The sequence below is a fragment of the Mobula birostris genome, chromosome 1 (assembly GCF_030028105.1).
Source record: "Mobula birostris isolate sMobBir1 chromosome 1, sMobBir1.hap1, whole genome shotgun sequence".
Classification (NCBI taxonomy): Eukaryota; Metazoa; Chordata; class Chondrichthyes; order Myliobatiformes; family Myliobatidae; genus Mobula; species Mobula birostris.
The window spans coordinates 80,827,792-80,850,839 of record NC_092370.1 but is presented as its reverse complement, the minus strand read 5'-3'; the positions used below and the strand labels follow the sequence as shown (position 1 = coordinate 80,850,839).

The 23,048-nt window shown below is 44.1% G+C and overlaps 1 protein-coding gene across 2 annotated transcripts in view; it reads right to left on the bottom strand.

Moving 5' to 3' along the window:
* The window catches only part of LOC140197693 (delayed-rectifier potassium channel regulatory subunit KCNS2-like), a 98,366-nt gene that overhangs the window by 16,550 nt on the left and 58,768 nt on the right, over nt 1-23,048 (bottom strand). The window contains exon 1 of one of the 2 annotated variants that reach the window (XM_072258053.1): nt 2,491-2,544. The exons of the other annotated variant lie outside the window; for it this stretch is intronic. The gene's annotated coding sequence lies outside the window, so the exon portion shown is untranslated. Of the gene's footprint in view, nt 1-2,490; nt 2,545-23,048 lie in introns of those variants that run through there. 2 annotated transcript variants of the gene reach the window in all.

The window sequence follows — 23,048 nt, the reverse complement described above, 5'->3', positions numbered from 1 at the left end:
TGGTGGAAAGAACTCCAGAAATCCACCACCATCTGTGAGAGGAAGTCCCTACAAACCTGAGCTTCAAATGACTATCCTCTGAAGTTGTACTATCATTTGATTTCTTTCTAACATTTTCACTATGGTATTGCAATTAAAATAAAGACCATTTTATAAACACTCACAGTAAGTCTTGAAGAAAAATTGTGTTACAGTTCTTGCCCAGTGTGCAGCTGTAACAGGTGTTAATGGTTTTTCCTTGATCAGGGCAGTGACAGGCAACACAAGATCACCACTGCAGTCATCTACAGATGGTCATCAAATGCATCCTTGATGGCACAACACACACCTTGAGGAAGAACATTTCAAAAGGAAGCTTTTACACCTTTGTACAATAAACGCATTTTCGTGTTATACCTGTCATGATGCAGCCTCTGCTCTCAATACTGAATTCAACTATTTCAGGTATCAGAACTGGCCAACCTTGCTGTTAAGGTCATCCACCTGTTTTATTAATTTAGTCGTTCCCTCTCCACACACATTGCCTGACGTGAGGCTTTTCCAACATTCTTCCTAAGATTTCAGCTTCTCCTTGCTGACAATCAACACAGATGCACCGTAAGACATTGCTCCCATTAGGGAGGAGGTACAGGATCCTAAAGACACATACTCAACATTTTAGGAACAGCTTCTTCCTGTCTGCCATCATCACAATCCTTGGCTTTGCCCTAACAGAGACAATCCCTTCATGTTATCCCTCTTCCCTCACCCTAACAGAGATATTCCTTTAGTCCTGTCCTTCTTCCTTCACCCTATCAGAGACATTTCCTTATCCCTATCCCTTTCCCCTCACCTTATCAGAGACATTCCCTTAGTGTAACCTCACTCACCCTCTCTGCAAATTTAAACAGGCTTTTTTCCACTTTCTTCATTCTGAACAATGGTCTGTGACCTGAAACGTCAACTCTGATTTTCTCCCCATAGAAGCTATCTGGGCTGTTGTGTCTTCTGTACTTTCTGTTTTTATTTTGGATGTCCAGTATCTACAATTTTTTGATTTTCAACTACAGCTATTGACAGTCTTCAAAGTTATTGTGATGCAAGGAAATGCACCTAAAAAATAACATTTCTCTCTCACTGCAGATGCTGTGTTTTTCAGCACTCAGTAGTTATGACATGTGAAGGCATCTTCACATCTGATGGCACAGGGGAAGAAGCTGTTTCTAAGATTCATTGTGTATACGGCCCAGACCATCATGAGTAACACCCTCCACACCAGTGGGCACATCTATATGAAGCACTGTCGCAGGAAAGCAACACCCATCACCAAGGACCCCCTCCATCCCGGTCAGGCTTGCTTCTCGCTGCTGCCATCAGGAAGAAGGTACAAGAGGCTCAGGACCCACACCACCAAGTTCAGGAACAGTTATTACCTCTCATCTATCAGGCTCTTGAACCAAAGTTCATGGTACATTTATTATCAAAGTAGATACAGTACACATTATACAATCTTGAGATTCATCTCCTAACAGGGTGTCAGGAAACAAACCTAAAAGAACCGATAAAAAAAAGACTGGCAAACGCCCAATGTGCAAAGAGAAAAAAACAAACCATGCAAACAATAAATGCAGGCGAATAGTGTTCAGAACTGAAGTCCACAGAGCGTTTGTCCACAAAGCCTTACTTTAGTGTAGGGCTGAGTAGACATCACAGAGCAGTGAGCTGAACCGGCCCGTCCCTCTCCTCGGGCCCCGACACCCTGAGCTTTCCAATCTGGCCTGGCACCTAAATATCATTCAAACATTGGGTTCAGTCGCTTCTATACCTTCTGGAGCCTGCACCCTGTCACCTCATTTCGGCCTGTACCCGACTTTTCTGATTCATCGTCCAAACATCGTGTTCAGACCAAAAAGATAACTTCACTCGCCTCCAGAACTGAACTGTTCCCACGAGCTACAGACTCACCTTCAAGGACTCCCCATCTTATGATCTCAGTATTTATTGTTTGCTTGCTTATTTGTTTATTTGTTTATTTATTTGTTATGTTTTTCTTCTCTTTTTGTATTTGCACAGTTTGTTGCATGTTTTATTTTGCACGTTGTTGACCAACCTGTTGGGACATTAATTCTATTTAGTTTCTAGTATTTACTGTGATTGCCCATAGGAAAATGAATCTCAGGATTGTATGCAGTGAGATATATAAACTTTGATAATAAATTTACTTTGAACTTCAAACTCTTGAAGTTTGCTTTCTGAACTCATGAACACGACCTTGTTTTCCCCTCTTGCACAATTTAATTTTGCAACTTTTAGTAATTTTTACGTTTTGCACTGTAACTACTGCCGCCAAAGGACAAATGTCATGACATACAGTATGTCAGTGATGATAAACCTGATTCTGCTACTCATTCGAATGTCAGCTGAGGTGGGCAGTAAAGAAAGAAGCATGTCAATGCAAAGATGCAGTAAATCAATGATAAATTGCACTTGTTTTGACAAGCTGGAACTTACAAGTGGTTCATCCATTGTTGCCGGAAGGAAGACTACAGGAGCTCAAGAGAATAGTTTCTTCCATGTTAAACAGCTTGTTTGTTTCCTTTTCATTAACCTGATCAAAAAGACTGTAAATGTTACTGATTTTCACCAAACTGCATTTGGAAGATATGTTGCCCATTTTATTGCACCAAGCAAAACCCTCCTACAGCAACAATTGTAATTAATTTAAACTCTTTGTTACAGCAAACAAAAATCACATGATTTTGCTAACAGGGAGATCTTAAATAGATCTAGAATAAAAAGTCAGTTTTGTTAATAGAGGCCACAGAACTACTGGGAGGTAAAGAGGCCACAGAACTACTGGGAGGTAAAAATACTTCGGTCCTGTTGGGAAGGAAGTGTGTTCCTATTCTGTCTGGTCTACAAGTAACAGTGTGGTTAGAAACGTAGAAAACCTACAGCACAATACAGGCCCTTCGGCCCACAAAGTTGTGCCGAACATGTCCCTACCTTAGAAATTACTAGGGTTACCCATAGCCCTCTATTTTTCTAAGCTCCATGTACCTATCCAAAAGTCTCTTAAAAGATCCTATCGTATCCGCCTCCACCACCGTTGCTGGCAGCCCATTCCACACACTCACTACTCTCTGCGTAAATAACTTACCCCTGACATCTCCTCTGTACTTACTCCCAAGCATCTTAAACCTGTGCCCTCCTGTGGCAGCCATTTCAGCCCTGGGAAAAAGCCTCTGCCTATCCACACAATCAATGCCTCTCATTATCTTACACACCTCTATCAGGTCACCTCTCATCCTCCCGTCGCTCCAAGGAGTAAAGGCTGAATTCACTCAACCTGTTCTCATAAGGCATGCTCCCCAACCCAGCCAACATCCTTGTAAGTCTCCTCTGCACCCTTTCTATGGTTTCCACATCCTTCCTGTAGTGAGGCGACCAGAACTGAGCACAATACTCCAAGTGGGGTCTGGCCAGAGTCCTATGTAGCTGCAACATTACCCCTTGGCTCCTAAATTCAATTCCACGATTAATGAAGGCCAATACACCGTATGCCTTCTTTACCACAGAGTCAACCTGCGCAGCTGCTTTGAGCATCCTATGGACTTGGACCCCAAGATCCCTCTGATCCTCCATTCCTGCCAAGAGTCTTACCATTAATGCTATATTCTGCCATCATATTTGACCTACCAAAATGAACCACTTCACACTTATCTGGGTTGAACTCCATCTGCCACTTCTCAGCCCAGTTTTGCATCCTATCAATGACCCGCTGTAACCGCTGACAGCCCTCCACACTATCCACAACGCCTCCAACCTTTGTGTCATCAGCAAACTTACTAACCTATCCCTCCACTTCCCCATCCAGGTCATTTATAAAAATCGTGAAGAGTCAGGGTCCCAGAACAGATCCCTGAGGCACACCACTTGTCACCAACCTCCGTGCAGAATATGACCCGTCTACAACCACTCTTTGCTTTCTGTAAGCAAGCCAAATCTGGATCCACAAAGCAATGTCTCCTTGGATCCCATGCCTCCTTACTTTCTCAATAAGCCTTGCATGGGGTACCTTATCAAATGCCTTGCTGTAATCCATATGCACTACATCTACTGCTCTGTCATCAATGTGTTTAGTCACATCCTCAAAAAATTGAATCAAGCTCATAAGGCACGACCTGCCCTTGACAAAGCCATGCTGACTATTCCTAATCATATTATACCTCTCCAAATGTTCATAAATCCTGCCTCTCAGGATCTTCTCCATCAACTTACCAACCACTGAAGTAAGACTCACTGGTCTATAATTTCCTGGGCTATCCCTACTCCCTTTCTTGAATAAAGGAACAACATCCGCAACCCTCCAATCCTCCGGAACCTCTCCCATCCCCACGTTGATGTTGCCTGGCCCTCGGAAAGGGTTTGCCATCTAATTAAAGGTAGATAATAAATGCAAACAATGTCCAAACCCAGTGAATGAATGTAAACAAAACATAGCAACAATCAGAAGTTATTTTAATTTATCACTCTTTCAGCAGCTGAACAGCACCTGAAATGCCAGCATTATTTGCCTCAGCACCAATTGTCTTTGAACACTACAGTAAAGTCCACAGCTTTGGTACCCTGTTGCAGGAAAGACATTATTCAGCTGGAAAGAGTGCAAAGAAGATTTATATGAATATTGCCAGGACTTGAGAGCCTGAGTTATCGGGAATGGTTGGACAGGCTACCAAATTTGTTCCCTGCAGCATTGGAGATTTGGGGTAATCTCCTAGAGGTGTTGAAAATCATGATTGCCATGGATAAGGGGAATGCACACTGACTTTTTCCTAATGAACGTGAGAGAAAGAGAGTGTGAGTTTGAGAGTGTTTGTGAGTGAGCTAGATAAGTAGATATAGATATCTGCAGATGCTGGAAATCCAAAGCAACACACATAAAATGCTGGAGGAACTCAGCAAGCCAGGAAGCATTTATGGAAAGGAGTAAATGGTCAATGTTTCGGCTGAGACCCTTCTTCAGGACGAGAAGCTGATTTCTTGGCCACCACTGACAGATTGAATATGGGGTGATCGAGAGATTGACATTGGCAGGCTATTGATGTCTCAAAGGGGGACAGCACTGGAGGAGTTCACAGAGAGCTGAAGGGCCGAATCTGTGCAATAATAAGTAAACCAGAAATTGTTGGCAAACTCAGCATTTCAGTCAGCATCTTTGGAATGCAAAAGAGTTCGCATTTCAAATCTGGAACCCTCCAGGTGTTTGTAGAGTACAGCAATGGTGGACCAAAGGGAATTTCTGTGACAGTGTAAAATAATCCAACTCTTCAATAGTCAATAGTCATACTTTATTGATCTCGGGGGAAATTGGTTTTCGTTACAGTTGCACCATAAATAATAAATAGTAATAGAAATAGTAATAGAATAGTAATAGAAAATAGAAATAAATAGTTAAATAGTAATATGTAAATTATGCCAGTAAATTATGAAATAAGTCCAGGACCAGCCTATCGGCTCAGGGTGTCTGACCCTCCAAGGGAGGAGTTGTAAAGTTTGATGGCCACAGGCAGGAATGACTTCCTATGACGCTCTGTGCTGCATCTCGGAGGAATGAGTCTCTGGCTGAATGTACTCCTGTACCCAACAAGTACATTATGTAGTGGATGGGAGACATTGACCAAGATGGCATGCAACTTAGACAGCATTCTCTTTTCAGACACCACCGTCAGAGAGTCCAGTTCCATCCCCACAACATCACTGGCCTTACGAATGAGTTTGTTGATTCTGTTGGTGTCTGCTACCCTCAGCCTGCTGCCCCAGCACACAACAGCAAACATGATCGCACTGGCCGCCACAGACTCGTAGAACATCCTCAGCATCATCTGGCAGATGTTAAAGGACCTCAGTCTCCTCAGGAAATAGAGATGGCTCCGACCCTTCTTGTAGACAGCCTCAGTGTTCTTTGACCAGTCCAGTTTATTGTCAATTCGTATCCCCAGGTATTTGTAATCCTCCACCATGTTCACACTGACCCCCTGGATGGAAACAGGGGTCACCAGTACCTTAGCTCTCCTCAGGTCTACCACCAGCTCCTCAGTCTTTTTTCACATTAAGCTGCAGATAATTCTACTCACACCATGTGACAAAGTTTCCTACCGTAGCCCTGTACTCAACCTCATCTCCCTTGCTGATGCATCCAACTATGGCAGAGTCATCCGAAAACTTCTGAAGATGACAAGACTCTGTGCAGTAATTGAAGTCCGAGGTGTAAATGGTGAAGAGAAAGGGAGACAAGACAGTCCCCTGTGGAGCCCCAGTGCTGCTGATCACTCTGTCGGACACACAGTGTTGCAAGCACACGTACTGTGGTCTGCCAGTCAGGTAATCAAGAATCCATGACACCAGGAAAGTATCCACCTGCATCGCTGTCAGCTTCTCCTCCAGCAGAGCAGGGCGGATGGTGTTGAACGCACTGGAGAAGTCAAAAAACATGACCCTCACAGTGCTCGCTGGCTTGTCCAGGTGGGCGTAGACACGGTTCAGAGGTAGACGATGGCATCCTCAACTCCTAGTCGGGGCTGGTAGGCGAACTGGAGGGGATCTAAGTGTGGCCTGACCATAGGCTGGAGCAGCTCCAGAACAAATCTCTCCGGGGTCTTCATGATGTGGGAGGTCAATGCCACCGGTCTGTAGTCATTGAGGCCGCTGGGGCGCGGCGTCTTCGGTACAGGGATGAGGCAGGACGTCTTCCACAGTACAGGAACCCTCCGGAGCCTCAGGCTCAGGTTGAATACATGGCGAAGTACTCCACATAGCTGAGGGGCAGAGGCTTTGAGCACCCTGGTACTGACACCATCTGGTCCTGCAGCCTTGCTTGGGTTGAGATGTTTCAGCTGTCTTCTCACCTGTTCAGCCGTGAAGCCCACTGTGGTGGTTTTGTGTGGGGGAGGGGTATAGTCATGAGAGCAGGGTGGGGGACTGTGAGGAGGGGTAGGAGGGGAGAGTGGAATATGTGTTGGTTGGGGGCCGACAACAGATGGCTCATGTGGGGAATGGGCAGGGGTCACAATGTCAAATCTGTTAAAGAACAGGTTAAGTTCGTCGGCCCTGTCCACACTGTCTTCAGCTCCTCTGTTGCTAGTTTGCCGAAACCCAGTGATGGTCTTCATCCCCCTCCAGACATCTCTCATGTTGTTCTGCTGGAGTTTCCACTCAAGCTTCCTCCTGTACCTGTCTTTAGCCTCCCTGATCCTGGCTTTCAGGTCCCTCTGTATTGCCCTCAGCTCCTCCCCATTTCCATCTCTAAATGCCCTCTTTTTAGCGTTCAGGATGTCCTTAATGTCCTTTGTCACCCATGGCTGGTTATTTGAATAACAAAGGACAATTCTTGTCGGAATATTGCAGTCCACACAGAAGTTAATGTAATCAGTGATGCATTCTGTGAGCCCATCAATATCCTCTCCATGTGGCTCACAGAGTGCCTGCCAGTCTGTCACCTCAAAACAGCCCTGGAGCGCCTCATAAGCCTCCTCCAACCATTTCTTCACTGTCCTCGAGGTTGCAGGTTTACTCTTCACCAGAGGCACATAGCAGGGTTTGAGATGCACCAGGTTGTGATCTGACCTTCCCAGTGGGGGGAGGGGAGAGGAGCTGTATGCATCCTTAACGTTAGCGTACATCAAATCCAGAGTCCTCTCCCCTCTGGTTGTACAGCTCACATACTGCGTGAAGTCAAGGGGGCAGTTTGCTTTGTAATGTGTGTCTGTGTAAATGTTCAACAGACTGGTTAACTGGGACACTCCCAATAGGCCTGACAATACAAACAAAAAGGAGATGGTGGCAAAAATGGCGGTTCTGGTACAGTTAAGACTTAAAATGAAGACTCTGCTTAACCAGAATCTAGTGAAAGGTCAACTATCCAAATCATTAACCTTGCTTTTCTTCTGTCTCCTCAGATGCTGCTTGGTCCTACTGAGTTTCAGTTTTTATTTCACTTTTCCTGCATCTGCAGTTTCGACAGTCCTTTGAAAGAGAAATCCATTTAGTCTGCGTGCTCTCCTCTTTTTAAGGCATCCCTTTCCAAATGCAGATCCTACTACTGCATCTGCCTTTCTGGCAAAGCATGTCAGTTCATAAACATTGTTTCTCACAATATTCTCTTTAATTACTCTAGTCTCTTTAGCAAATCACCTTCTATAACTTGAGGTCCTTCCGGCAATTTTCCTTTACATCGTAAAGGCGCAGAAGAGGTTCACCAGGATGTTGCCTGGATTGAAGAGCATTACCTGTAAGGAAAGCTTGGACAAACTTGGATTGTTTTACCTGGAGCATCAGAGACTTGATAGAGGTTTATAAAATTATGAGAAGCATAGACATGGTATTTAGAGCCTTTTTCCCCCAGATGAAAATATCATATGCTGGAGGGCACAGCTTTAAGGTGAAAGGGCAGAGGAGAAAGATTAAAGGAGAATTACAAGGCATGCTTTTATTCAACAAGAAGAGTGGAAGGTGCCTGGAACTTACTGTCATAGAAACTGAGGGAAGCAGATATGAAAGCAATATTTCAGGGGCTCTAGACAGCCTCGTGAACAGGTAGGGAATGAAGGAATGTAGGCCATGTGCAGGCAGAGATACAGTTTAAATTGTCATTATTGTTAGCACAGACATCGTGGGCCAAAGGGCCTGCTTCTGTTTATACTGTTCTATATCCTCTTTTCTGAAAGACACTTCATATTGTTAATTTATGAATATAAATTTTCTCTCTCTAAAAGCAACATCAGTTTCTCCAGACGTTTTGTGTAACTGATGCTTCATCCCTGGGACCATTCTTGTGAGTTTCCTTTGTACCACGTGTGAACACACCTGAACTAATGCATCACTAGCAGAGTGTGTGCTGAAATCCATCCCTAAGACTAGAGCGTTTTGTACACAAACACAGCAGAGACTTCGCTGAATGTTACTGGAAATCTAATGGCACAGATAGTAGAGCCGCTGCCCCTCAACATCAGAAACCCAGGTTCAATTCTGACTTCAGATGCTGTCTTCGTGGAGTTTGCATGTTCACTTTGTTACCACATGGGTTCCCTCAGGTGCTCCACTTTTCTCCCACATATTAATTGGCTTCTGTAAGTTGCTTTGGTGTGTAGCTGAGTGGCAGAACCTGAGGGAGTTGAGAATAAAAGATGGGATTGGTGCAGGATTAGTGTAAATGGGTGGTTGATAGTTCTCATACACTCATTGGAGTGAAGGGCTTGAGTTAATGCTGTATTCCTCCAGGACTCTGAAAAATCATAAGTCTCAAAAATTCCTGCAAGCCGTTCATTGCCACGTTTTTGGAAAGATTTTTTCCATCATTTGACAGGCAGGGAGAGATATTGGTCTGTGGTCACCAGCTGTAAACATCTGGGGGTGTTTCGCTGCTGGGTGTATCACCTCCTAACATCTGGCTCTGATAACTTCAGTGGGATGGAATGTCAAGTCCAAGATATGACTGGTGACTGACTCCTCGCTTAGCCCTGTAACCAAAGACTAGTTTTGCCCTGATAACTTTTTAAGATAGGGAAACATCTGCATAGAAAACACAAGGTCACTGAGGCAGCTCCACCAGCAAGGTCAAACTTGAAAACAGCTGCATGGGAAACGCAACCAATCTGGAATGCCTTCGGGTTGGGGCAAATTTGAGTTCCAAATCCCAGAGAAAGCTGAATCCCAGAAAATGAGGATAATAATCTGTGGACTAATTAGAATACAGCACAGAGACCAAACAACTACATGCACAAGTTGCTCAAAAGTTTTCCTTCTAATGTATGCGAGAACTGGAGTAACCATTTAACAATGCAGAACGTGTAAATTACACCTTAATGCAATGTTAATTTCAACATACATTTCCAATGCCTTTTTGATGGGTGATGTTTGGTTAATTTTATCTCAAATACTTTCACTCCCTCACTATGAGGTTGCCTAACTAAAAAATTCCTTTGGAGTTGAGTAAAGCCTGGCATCCATTGTAATCATTTATCAGCCAGCTATCTTACACAATGGAACTGTAAACACTACAAAGTATAAACACATTGCATAGCCACGGCCTCATCACACACAGCAGAAACATATGTGTCCTTCTGTGCCGTGTTACCAAGAAAAGCATGCCCCAAACAAACCCCCACCAAGACTAATAAGTTTGCTAATGCTGATAAAGGAATGAATTTTCACATGTTGTCTCAACAAGTCAGGACAGTAGAGATTTTAAGCAGTATCCTCTCAAACTAGAGAGATGAGGGGTCATTTTAACCTAATACACATCTTCAGAAAAGACCTGAAGTTCCATGAGGATGGGAAGGTGTTTCAATAATTGTTCCGTTAGTGACTGGTATTGACCTGGTACACAGAATATTTTGGGATGTAACTCACCCTCCGGTGTCAAAATGGTTGTTGAGATGCATCTAGTGTGGTAGTGTAGTGGGTAGTGCTTGTCATTCTCACTTTCAACTTCCACCGCTGGCTAGCAGTCTCGTGAAAAGGAGAGCTGAATGTGTAAATCTCTCCCTGCCAGTACATAGCCTCACCAACAGCAAGCCTCGTGTAGTGCCTCCTCGCTGGCGACACACAGAAACTGAATCCTTTCAGACTCAGGCTGAGGATGGGGAGGAGGTCTGGCCCCTCCATATGTAGCATGCAGGCCCACTGGCGTGTGGACATGCCGTGGTGCTCATGAATCAGATCCCCAGCTATGGGTTAATAGCCTCACTACCTTGTGGGCTGCCTTGGGAGAGACAAAGGCTACATGAGTAAACCCAGATACCAAGTCCAGAGTGGAGCCTCTAAAGCAGCTGGGAGTCATTGAACATCCTTCTGACAGTTCGTGCAGCCAAGGTGGTGCCAAACACATTGCCTCCTAAGCTTTCCTTTGGACTACACTGGTGAGGTTGAGAGGGGGATCTCAACAACTGGGCACCTCAGGATCTCCATACCTTCCATCCAGGCTTGTGCTGATGGTGATGGTCACCTATTGTCCTTTGGGACAGATCCTGAGGTCTCACACCATCAAGTTTCAAGGATGTGGAGACTGTAGGTCTACCAGGGTGCTGCTTGGATTATAAAGCATGATCTATTAGGAAAAATTGAACACAGTTGGGCTGCTTTCAAACGTTTTTAGAGGCTGCAGGTGACCCGGTAGAAGTGTATAAAGTTATGAGTACTATAGATAAACATGTAAAATCTTTTTCTGAGGGTAGAACTGTCAAGTTCTAAGGACGTGTATTTAAGGTGAGGTGAGAGGGAACTTTAAAGGAGATGTGTGGGACAAGTTTGCGTTACATAGAGTGATGGGTGCCTGGTACAGGCTGCCCTGGTGTAGTGATAGAGGCAAATATGGCAGTTGCATTTAAGAGTTTGTTAGACACATGAATATGCAGGGATGGGGAGGATAAGGATCACCTACAGGCAGAAGAGATTTAATTTAATTCAATTCAGCATCATGTTCAGCACAGACATCATGGGCCAAAATGCCTATTTCTTTGCTGAACTGTTCTATGTTCTGAATCTTTCTCAAGAAATTGTCCTTTCAAAAAAAACATTGAAGACATTGCATGAGTTTAGTTTGTTGAACTTTATAGAGACTTCTGTTAAGTAGATTCTGTGAACTGTTTATTGCTGTGTCCCATTTAAATAAGTGTTTGTTTAGAAAGACAATGAATGTCATTATAAAACAGAATGCAGTAAATCCTTGTGTTTGTTTTGTTGATTTCAGACATGGACTTAGAACCATAGAACCATAGAAACTACAGCACAGAAACAGGCCCTTTGGCCCTTCTTGGCTGTGCCGAACCATTTTCTGCCTAGTCCCACTGACCTGCACACGGACCATATCCCTCCATACACCTCCCATCCATGTATCTGTCCAATTTATTCTTAAATGTTAAAAAAGAACCCGCATTTACCACCTCGTCTTGCAGCTCATTCCATACTCCCACCACTCTCTGTGTGAAGAAGCCCCCCCTAATGTTCCCTTTAAACTTTTCCCCCCTCACCCTTAACCCATGTCCTCTGGTTTTATTCTCCCCTTGCCTCAGTGGAAAAAGCCTGCTTGCATTCACTCTATCTATACCCATCATAATTTTATATACCTCTATCAAATCTCCCCTCATTCTTCTACGCTCCAGGGAATAAAGTCCTAACCTATTCGACCTTTCTCTGTAACTGAGTTTCTCAAGTCCCCGCAACATCCTTGTAAACCTTCTCTGCATTCTTTCAACCTTATTTATATCCTTCCTGTAATTTGGTGATCAAAACTGAACACAATACTCCAGATTCGGCCTCACCAATGCCTTGTACAACCTCATCATAACATTCCAGCTCTTATACTCAATACTTCAATTAATAAAGGCCAATGTACCAAAAGCTCTCTTTACGACCCTATCTACCTGTGACGACACTTTTAGGGAATTTTGTATCTGTATTCCCAGATCCCTCCGTTCCACTGCACTCCTCAGTGCCTTACCATTAACCCTGTATGTTCTACGTTGGTTTGTCCTTCCAACGTGCAATACCTCACACTTGTCAGTATTAAACTCCATCTGCCATTTTTCAGCCCATTTTTCCAGATGGTCCAAGTCCCTCTGCAGGCTCTGAAAACCTTCCTCACTGTCTACTACACCTCCAATCTTTGTATCATCAGCAAACTTGCTGATCCAATTTACCACATTATCATCCAGATCATTGATATAGATGACAAATAACAATGGACCCAGCACTGATCCCTGTGGTACACCACTAGTCACAGGCCTCCACTCAGAGAAGCAATTTTCTACCACCACTCTCTGGCTTCTTCCATCGAGCCAATGTCCAATCCAATTTACCACCTCTCCATGTATACCTAGTGACTGAATTTTCCTAACTAACCTCCCATGCGGGACCTTGTCAAAGGCCTTACTGAAGTCCATGTAGACAATATCCACTGCCTTCCCTTCATCCACTTTCCTGGTAACCTCCTCGAAAAGCTCCAACAGATTGGTCAAACATGACCTACCACACACAAAGCCATGTTGACTCTCCCTAATAAGCCCCTGCCTATCCAAATGCTTGTAGATTCTGTCCTTTAGTACTCCCTCCAATAACTTACCTACTACTGACGTTAAACTCACCGGCCTATAATTTCCCGGATTACCTTTCGATCCTTTTTTAAACAACGGAACAACATGAGCCGCTCTCCAATCCTCCGGCACTTCACCCGTAGACAGCGACATTTTAAATATTTCTGCCAGGGCCCCCGCAATTTCAACACTAGACTCCTTCAAGGTCCGAGGGAACACCCTGTCAGGTCCCGGGGATTTATCCACTTTAATTTTCCTCAAGACAGCAAGCACCTCCTCCTTTTCAATCTGTACAGTTGCCATGATCTCACTACTTGATTCCCTCAATTCCATAGCTTTCATGCCAGCTTCCTTAGTAAATACAGACGCAAAAAACCTACTGAAGATCTCCCCCATTTCCTTTAGTTCTGCACAAAGCCGACCACTCTGATCTTCAAGAGGACCAATTTTATCCCTTACAATCCTTTTGCTCTTAATATACTTGTAAAAGCTCTTTGGATTATCCTTCACTTTGACTGCCAAGGCAACCTCATGTCTTCTTTTTGCCCTCCTGATTTCTTTCTTAAGTATTTTCTTGCACTTCTTATACTCCTCAAGCACCTGATTTACCCCCTGTTTCCTATACATTTCATACAACTCCCTCTTCTTCTTTATCAGAGTTGCAATATCCCTTGAGAACCAAGGTTCCTTATTCCTATTCAATTTGCCTTTAATCCTGACAAGAACATACAAACTCTGCACTCTCAAAATTTCCCCTTTGAAGGCTTCCCACCTACCAATCACATCTTTGCCAGACTTCTCTGGCAAAACTGGCTAAAAGTCACTGCATCATGGGGATGAGTCACATATCAGCTAACCCAGAGTTAACGCACACAAAATGCTGGAGGAACTCAGCAGGTCAGGCAGTATCTATGGACAGGAATAAACTATCAACATATCAGACCAAGACCCTTCGGCAGTGTCCTGGGGAAAATAAAATGGGGTAGGGAAGGACTAGTTATTGGTTCAGACTCAGTGGGTTGAAGAATCCGTTTCTGTGCTGTACCCTCTCTGCCATCACCTTTCAACACTCATCTGAGCTTTATTCATGTTCTTGTCCTGGAGCTGGCAGGGACTTCAGTCAGAGACCAGCACATTCGTGTACATTTCATAGTTGAGAGAGCACTTGGGTTGGGATCTCTGAAGGACTGTCCATTCCTGATTTAGCAACTATGCCTCCAGCTCAGCCTACTTCCCTGTATGCAATATGAGCCAATACCAAAGCTTGTATATGATATCTTTACATAGCACCAATTCTCCAAGGTTGGTCCCTCTCTAGACAGACTTGCATGCCATCTGTACAAATCATTTCATTACATCAGAGCACTGAGGTAGTGCATGGGAAAATGATAACAGAATGCAAAATAAAGTGTTACAGCTGCAGAGCAAGTGCAGTGCAGGTAGACAATAAGGTGCAAGACCATAATGAGGTAGATTGTGAGGTCAAGAGTCTATCTTATCATACCAGAAGCCTTCAATAATCTGATAACAGTGGGGTAGAATCGGTCCTTTAGCCTGGTGTCATGTGCTTTTAGGCTTTTGCATGATGGAAAGGAGAGAAGACCATGGTGGATGGGCTCTTTGATTATGTTGGTTGCTTTACAGAGGCAGTGAGAAATATAGACAGAGTTCATGGAGGGGAGGCTGGTTTCAGTGATGTGTAGAGCTGTGTCCTCAACTCTTGGCAGTTTCTTGTGGCCACAGGCAGGGCAGTAGCCATACCAATTCATGATCTTGGTTGGGTTTGGAGATTCTGACTGGAAAACTTCTGAACATCCATCATGGACTGCCGAACACAGAAATTCAAGGCTTACTGAGTGAGAGAATGAGCTACAATCGTCACAGTGACTCCCCACTGCTACCAACTGCCACAGACACTTCACTCTACCTAGCTTTGGAGAGAGCACATTGCTACTGGCACCAAAATAAACTGATATTGAGACCCATGCAAGTTTCCTAGCATCAGTCTAAACCACCAGTGAGATTTTCAAACCATTCCCTGTTAATTGTGGCTGAAATTCCCACACCACACAGGGAAAAAAAAGCGAATGTTCAGAGAGTTCCAAATTCCCAGAGAAAATCTGTATTGAAATTTCAGTTTTTAATTAATTTTGCATGTATTTGTTTCAGTTAGATTTTTAAAAAACGTCTAAAAATGATGTTGCTTACTGAAGTACCCATGGCATCCGTTAGTCTTGCGAGACTATGGATATGCGCCTGGAAAGTCTTCACTCTCCAGGGCGCAGGCCTGGGCAAGGTTGTATGGAAAACCGGCAGTTGCCCATGCTGCAAGTCTCCCCTCTCCACTACACCAATGTTGTGCAAGGAAAGGGCAAGGGTCAATACAGCTTGGTACCAGTGTCATTGCAGAGCACTGTGTGGTTAAGCGCCTTGCTCAAGGACACAACACGCTGCCTCAGCTGGGGCTCGAACTCACAACCTTCAGATCACTAGTCAAATGCCTTAACCACTTGGCCACATGCCAACATTAAAGATAAAAGGAAACGTTTTTAAACAGATATTACTTTGGATACTGGTATTGCTTGCTGTTTAGTGACTGCAGCTTGCTGCTTACACTGATTCAGGCCCCACAAATGGTGCTGGGAGCCCTTATCCCAGTGGTAGAGCCCGGCAGGGGTCCAGGCAGGAACCAACGGTGCAGCCCAGGAGCCATTTCAGAGCACTGGCACATTTGCCTCAGTTATCAAAAGTACAGCAAATCTTTGGCAAGGCTAACACGACATCTCTCTTCATTGCTACGGGAACTGTATACAGAAGTAAGGATGATATATAGGGCCCATCAGGAGCACTGTATACAGTGTTGTACAGATGGGAGGGGGGAGAAGAGTCACAAAAGGCACCGATAAGTGGCAACTCTTTAGGTACAGCTATATTGGGAATCATCAGATATTCCTGTTTAGGACTACTACAGCTGAAATCCACAGTCATTCTCATGAGTACTTCAGTAAGCAACATCATTTTTAGACGTTTTTAAAAAATCTATCAATTCTCAAAATGGGATGGCAGATTTCGGGCACACGTGCAGTTCCTATTAAAGAAAATGGAAGCGGCAAAGGCCCACAGATCTACAGGCTCAATTGAAACACACAAGCTTTGGAACTTTTCCCCCAAAAACCCACCTCCCCCACCACCACCACTAATGTACAGTCACCGGAAAATGAAACTGAAGATCTCAGAGCAAGATTGCAGCACCAGAGGGACATCAGGGACTGCTGTATACTTTACCTCATTGAAACATGGCTCACCCCTGCCATCTTGGGCGTAGCACTGCAGCCTGATGACTTCACTATTCTTCACAAAGACGGGTCAGTTGAGGCTTTTAAAAGTAGAAGGGGGGAGTGTGCTTCATGATAAACTCATCACTGTGCACATGATGGTTTTGTCTCGGTCCTGCTCACTCAACCTGGAACATCTAGCAGTCAAGAGTCATCCATTTTATCTGCCGAGGTAGTTTTCCACCATCGTCCTGGTAGCAGTGTACGTTCCACCTCAGGCCAGTGCCATGCAGCATTGGAGGAGCTGAGTAACGTGATCAGCAGTCATGGAAGTGTTTGAGTAGACTTGGTATTTCACCAAAGATTCTCACAAATTTTTACATAGGTACTGCGGAAAACATCTGGCAAGGAGGGGTAACTTCATGGGATTGGAAAAAGCTGAAGGAAGTCACAAACTCAGCCAGCACTAGCCTCCCCGGCATCAAGGACATCTTCAAAAAGCGATGCCTCAGTATGGCGACATCCATCATTAAAGGCCCACATCGCCCAGGACGTATCCTCTTCTCAGTGCAACCATCGAGGAGGTGCAGAAGCCTGAAGATGCACACTCAACATTTTAGGACAGCTTCTTCCCTACCACCATCAGCTTTCTGAATGGACAATGAACCTATGAACATCACCTCCCTATCTTTTTCTTCTTTTTTTGCTCTCTTTTTGCACAGCATACTTAATTTTTAAATATCTATTTCTTATTATAATTTATAGTTTTTAATGTATTGCAATGCACTGCCGCAGCAAAACAGCATACTCCATGACATATGCCAGAGACGCTAAACTTCATCCTGGTTCTGACAAGATAATGTCCGGGGTGGGTGGGGCCTTTGATTATGCTGATTGCTTTCCTGAGGCAGTATGAGGTACAGCCAGAATCCATAGAAAGGAAGCTGATTTTCATGATGTGGATGTCACTGGTAATACTACTGATTAACTGATTTTGAACAACCGCAATGGCTGGTCTGGAGTCCTCTCAAGGCCTGACAGTTTTAAGGAGAGTGGAACTCCCTCCATAAAGGGCATTTGTGTACAGACACACTGTTACAACAATCCAGTAGGTTTGAAGTCACCGTGACTAAGAAAGATTTCATTTGAGATTTAGTTATTTAACTCAATTTAAGAAGTTCTTGTCTCTAGATCAATGGGCCAATCTTTAGCTGCAGGTCCAGTTATTTAACGACTACAAAGACACCAGATGCAAAGATCTGGAGCAACAAACAAACTGCTGGAGGGGCTCAATGAGTTAAGCATCTATGGGAGGAAAGGAATTCCTGAGGCAGGGTTTCAGATCAAATCATCGACAAACCTTTCCTCCCACAGATGCTGGTCAACCCACTGAGCTCCTCTAGTAGTTTGTTACACTGAACCACGACAGTTCCTTAAGCTATTTTGCACACAGTTCAAAATGTAGACTGAAGAGCCACACTGGTCTCCAAACTAATCTTCTCCATGTAAGAATAAGGTTAGGAAGAGGTCATTCATTCCCTTGGATCTACTCCATCATTCAAAAGATCATGGCCAACCTTCTAGCTGACCCTAACCACTTAGAACACAGTACAGCACAGCTTTGGACAGGCTAGTTGGCCCAAAATGCTGTGCCAATGTTGACGCCGATATACACGAAATGTCCTCTGCTCGTGTATCCATATCCCTCCATTCCTCCATATTCATGTCAATCAAAAAGCCTCTTAAACTCTACCAAACTGTTTGTTTCCACAACTATCCCGATAAATCATTTCAGGTACCTATTCCACTCTGCATTAAATATTGTCCCTGTGACAAGAATACACATAGATTACGATGTAGCTGTCCTGTGCTGGCACCGGTGGGATCAACAGTTGGTCTGCCACCTGCCTTCAGGGGAGAGAGAGATAAGGAAAACAATGGAGCAGCACTTGGAGATGTTAATGAAGGGGAAAGAGAGCTGTCAAGATCAGCTCCCCCTTTGAACCCTGAACTGTTTGAAGTGATGGACAGGCGATACCCCAGCAGGGGGATAAAAAGGGACAGGTCCGCTAAGGCAGGACACACACACGACACCCCGAGGTAACGAGACCCTGGAAGCCGTGCGCCTCTCGCAAGTCGGTGGGAAATTTTGGACGGCTAGTCGCGGGACAAGCCATAGACGCTCAGGGTGGAAAGGCATGATCGGCGGGAACCTGGTGTGTGTCCACCCTTGCCTGGGTGCCGGGTTCACCGCAGGGAAACGATCGCATCTGGAAACGGAGGGGTCACGGTTGGTGACCTCAGATGACATCACAAAGGGCTCGCCCGAAAGCTGACTGCGAAGAATATCGAAGGTCTGTGTGGAAGCAATTTGAATATTCATTCGTTTTGCTCTCTCTCTCCTTCCCCCACACTGTCCATCTCCCACGGCAGCGATTACTGCAAACTGAACTGAACTAAATTGAACTGAACTTTGCGTCACTTTGAAACTGGTCATTTACCCCTAGACAACGATAGAGCTTGATTGATCCTGTTATCTTAATTCTGTGCACATGTGTGTTTAGTTCTAGTAATCCAGACTCCAACTGAGTGATCCATTTCTGCTGGTTTGGCAACCCAGTTACGGGGTACGTAACATCCCCCATGTTGTCTTAAATATCCCCCTCTAACATTAAAAGCCTTCCTTTAGAATTTGACAATTCTATCCTGGGCTAAAGGATCTGACTGTATACCCTATCTATGTCTCCCCTCAGCCTCTGACACTCTAGGGAGAGCAATCCAGGTTTGTACAACCTTTCCTTAGAGTTGATCTCCTCTAAACCAGGCAGCATCATGGTGAAACTCTTCTTTAGCTATTCCTTGGATCCCCATGCCCACCATCCCAATATCACTCAATTGCCAATATATACTTGTCAGGTATATTGTGATGAGTATATTCTTGCTGTCTGGATATTTAATGATGGTAAGTCTTGGCAAAGAAACTTTCCCAACTCTAAAAACACTCTTCCTCATCACTCCTTGTAACTTCTCCAAGCAAGAAACTGCAGGGAGTTTTGCACACGGCTTACCACATCATGGGAACTAGCCTATCTTCCAGGCACTAGGTCTACATTTCTTACTGTCTCAGTAAAAAAGCCAGAACAATTAAAGGCCTCACCCATGCAGGTCATATTCTCTTATCCCCTCTTATATTAGGCAGGATATACAAAACCCTGGAAGCACATAGGACCAGGCTCAAGGAAAGCTTTGACTCCACTGTTGTAAGACGAGTAAATGGTTCTTGATCTCAGAATCTACTTCCTTATGATATTTCATCATATTGTTTACCTGCACTGCCGTTACACTTTATTCTGCATTCTGTTACTGTTTTACCTTGTTCTACTTCGATGCACTGTAATGAATTGATCAGTATGCAAAACAAGCTTTCCACTGTTTCTTGGCATTTGTAACAAAAATAAACCAATTCAAATCCCAGATGACACAAAAGCCTGAAAGCACACACCACCAGGCTTGAGGACAGCTTCTACACCACTGTTATAAAACCACTGAACAGAACCCTGGTACAATAAGAAAGACTCTTAACCTCACTATCTATCCTGTGTGGCCTTGCACCATGTGGTCTACCTGCACTGCACCTTCTCTGTAGCTGTTGCACTTTATTCTGCATTCTGTTATTGTTTTACCTTGTACTATGTTATTACACTGCTATAATGAAATGATTTGTGTCAGGAGTATGTAAGAGAAGTTTTTCACTGTACTTCGGCGTATGTGACGATCATAATAAACCAATTACCTTGTCTGCTTCCCAATTGTAGACCAGTTTTGGGCTTTGTACAAGTATCCTATCTTTACCTTTACTCTTCTCCCACAAACAGAAAGAAAGAATCTGAACCCTATGGCATTTGACACAGTAATCTCTCACTAGCCCTTCTTTCAGTTGGTCCTGACAAAGGGTCTCCACCCGAAACGTCGACTGTACCTCTTCCTAGAGATGCTGCCTGGCCTGCTGCGTTCACCAGCAACTTTGATGTGTGTTGCTTGAATTTCCAGCATCTGCAGAATTCCTCGTGTTCGCCTGTTGCATTTTAGATGGCACAAATTTAAGGAGAATGACAATGGGCTGGATGTGAAATGCAGAATGTAATTATGTTGTTGTGATCTTGATTGGTGCTGCAAAAGGGAAAATTAATTTTCCAATAGCAAACTGGATAAATAAGAAAAAATATGCAAAAAGTATGTCAATGGAGAAAGAGCATTGATTAGAGTGGTTCCTTTAAGAAATTTGCAGATAGAAACGAAGAGACTAGGCTGTTCTCCTCATAGCTAAAGTAGCTGCGAAGTGATCCTTAAAGATCAAGAGGTGAGTAGAAAGGACTGATCGGGGGAGTTGTGGACACAGCTCAGCACATTTAGAACATCAGTCTCCCTTCCACGGATCCAGTCTGTGCTTCTCGCTGCCTTGGAGAAGCAGCCAACCTAATCAAAGACCCCTCCCACCTTGGACATTTTCTCTTCTCCCCTTTCATATCAGGCAGAAGATCCAAGAACCAGGCTCAAGGACAGCTTTTATCTTGCTGCTCTGAGACTGTTAAACAGGTCTTTTGTATGATAAAATGGACTCCTGACCTGACAATTACTTTGTCACGGCCTTGCACCTTATTTGTCTGCCTGCACTGTACTTTCTCTGCAACTGTAACATTATATTCTGCATTTGTTACTGATTTACCCTGCACGACCTTGAAGTACTAATATAGTGAAATGAACAAACAACAATGTTTTTCACTGTAGCTCAGTACATGTGACAGTTATCAACCAATTACCAAAGGGCTGATTAGAACTGGGCACTAATTTAAGGTGAACGGAAGGAGTTTGGAGAAAAAGCTACTCAGCGAGTGGTGTTCAGGGTCGGTGTCTACTGCCTGTAGGGTGTTGAAAATTGATTCAACAGCAGTGTTCAAAGGAGCTATCAGGAAAAACACTGACCATTGGGAACGAGCAGAACTGCCAACCTAACTAAACTGCTCTTTCAAAGGGTGATTATAGAGGGGATGGGCCAAATGGCCTTACTTTGCTGGACCATTCTATGATTCTGTGATAGTTGTAGATGGGTGAAGTTCCTTTCTCAATTCTTAGTTATGTTCTCAGAAATTACCTATTAATGTTGAAACACAGATCAGCTTCTGATCTCTCATCTTTTTATTTGGGGTCCTGTGCCAGAGTTGTTTAATCAATTGCAATTTTCAAAGGCAATAACAAGGCTAATTATGGTCATGAGAGGAATCAGTAACCTTTTTCAGCTGTGGGCAATAACAAACTCCCAGCTGAGAAAATTCCATGTCCAACCTCCATAAATAACATTATTACACCAGGGTGGGGGTTTGATTTGCTTCGTATTTGGCACTCAACCCCCAGAGGAGCAAGGAAGCATCTCTTCTTCAGCAAGCATCCAAACCACATGAAATTTGGCTTCATGTAATTTGGAAAAAAAAAGTATCAAAAGAAGTTGGATCATTGTTGCTTTAATCTCATAATCCTGCCAAGTGTTCCCATGTGGATATGGAGGGCAGGGATGTGGGAGGAGGGGTGGGGATGGGGTAAAACGGTGGAATAATATGCCCAAAATTTACAAGGGAAGGAATGATTAAGCTTTCAGAGGAGACATTCACCCTGTTTTTTGTCTTTCAGAAAGCCTGTTGCATTAAGTGTGTGGCCATCTGCTGTATAACAGTGCTTACCCTGACATGAAGTTGGACTGATTTCTGTACAAGCCGACATAATCAAGCAACCCTCTAGGATCATTTTAACAATAAATATTTCTTCTTCAGCCTGCAGTTTTATAAGTTTCCTCTTTCTGGGAATGTACCGAATACTGAAATTCAAAATGACTCCAAACTCCAAGGCAGAGCTTGGAAATGGAAATAGACAGTTCGGAAAAGTCATCTTGCACAATTTCAGGAGGTCCCAAAGAAAGTATTAAAGCCAATTATTTTGTTGAGACGGTAGCGTGGTGGTGAAGTTACTGGACCAGCAGCCAGAGTTCTGGACCATTGACTCGGAGGCATGAGTTCAAATCCTACCATGATAGCTGGGGAATTTAAATTCTGGTAATTAAATAAGTCTGGAATAGAAAAACATAGAAAACCTACAGCACAATACAGGCCCTTTGGCCTACAATGCTGTGCCGAACATGTACTTACCTCAGAAATTACCTAGGGTTGCCTATAGCCCTCTATTTTTCTAAGCTCCATGTACCTATTCAGGAGTCTCTTAAAAGACCCTATCGTATCTGCCTCCACCACCGTTGCTGGCAGCCCATTCCACGCACTCATCACTCTCTGCGTAAAAAATTGCCCCTGACATCTCCTCTGTACCTGCTTCCAACCACCTTAAAACTCTACCCTCTTGTGCTAGCCACTTCAGCCCTGGGGAAAAGCCTCTGACTTTCCACACGATCAATGCCTCTCACATCGTATACACCTCCATCAGGTCACCTCTCATCCTCCATTGCTCCAAGGAGAAAAGGCCGAGTTCACTCAACCTATTCTCATAAGGCATGCTCCCCAATCCAGGCAACATTCTTGTAAATCTCCTCTGCATCCTTTCTATGGTTTCCACATCCTTCCTATAGTGAGGCAACCAGAACTGAGCACAGTACTCCAAGTGGGGTCTGACCAGGGTCCTATATAGCTGTAACATTACCTCT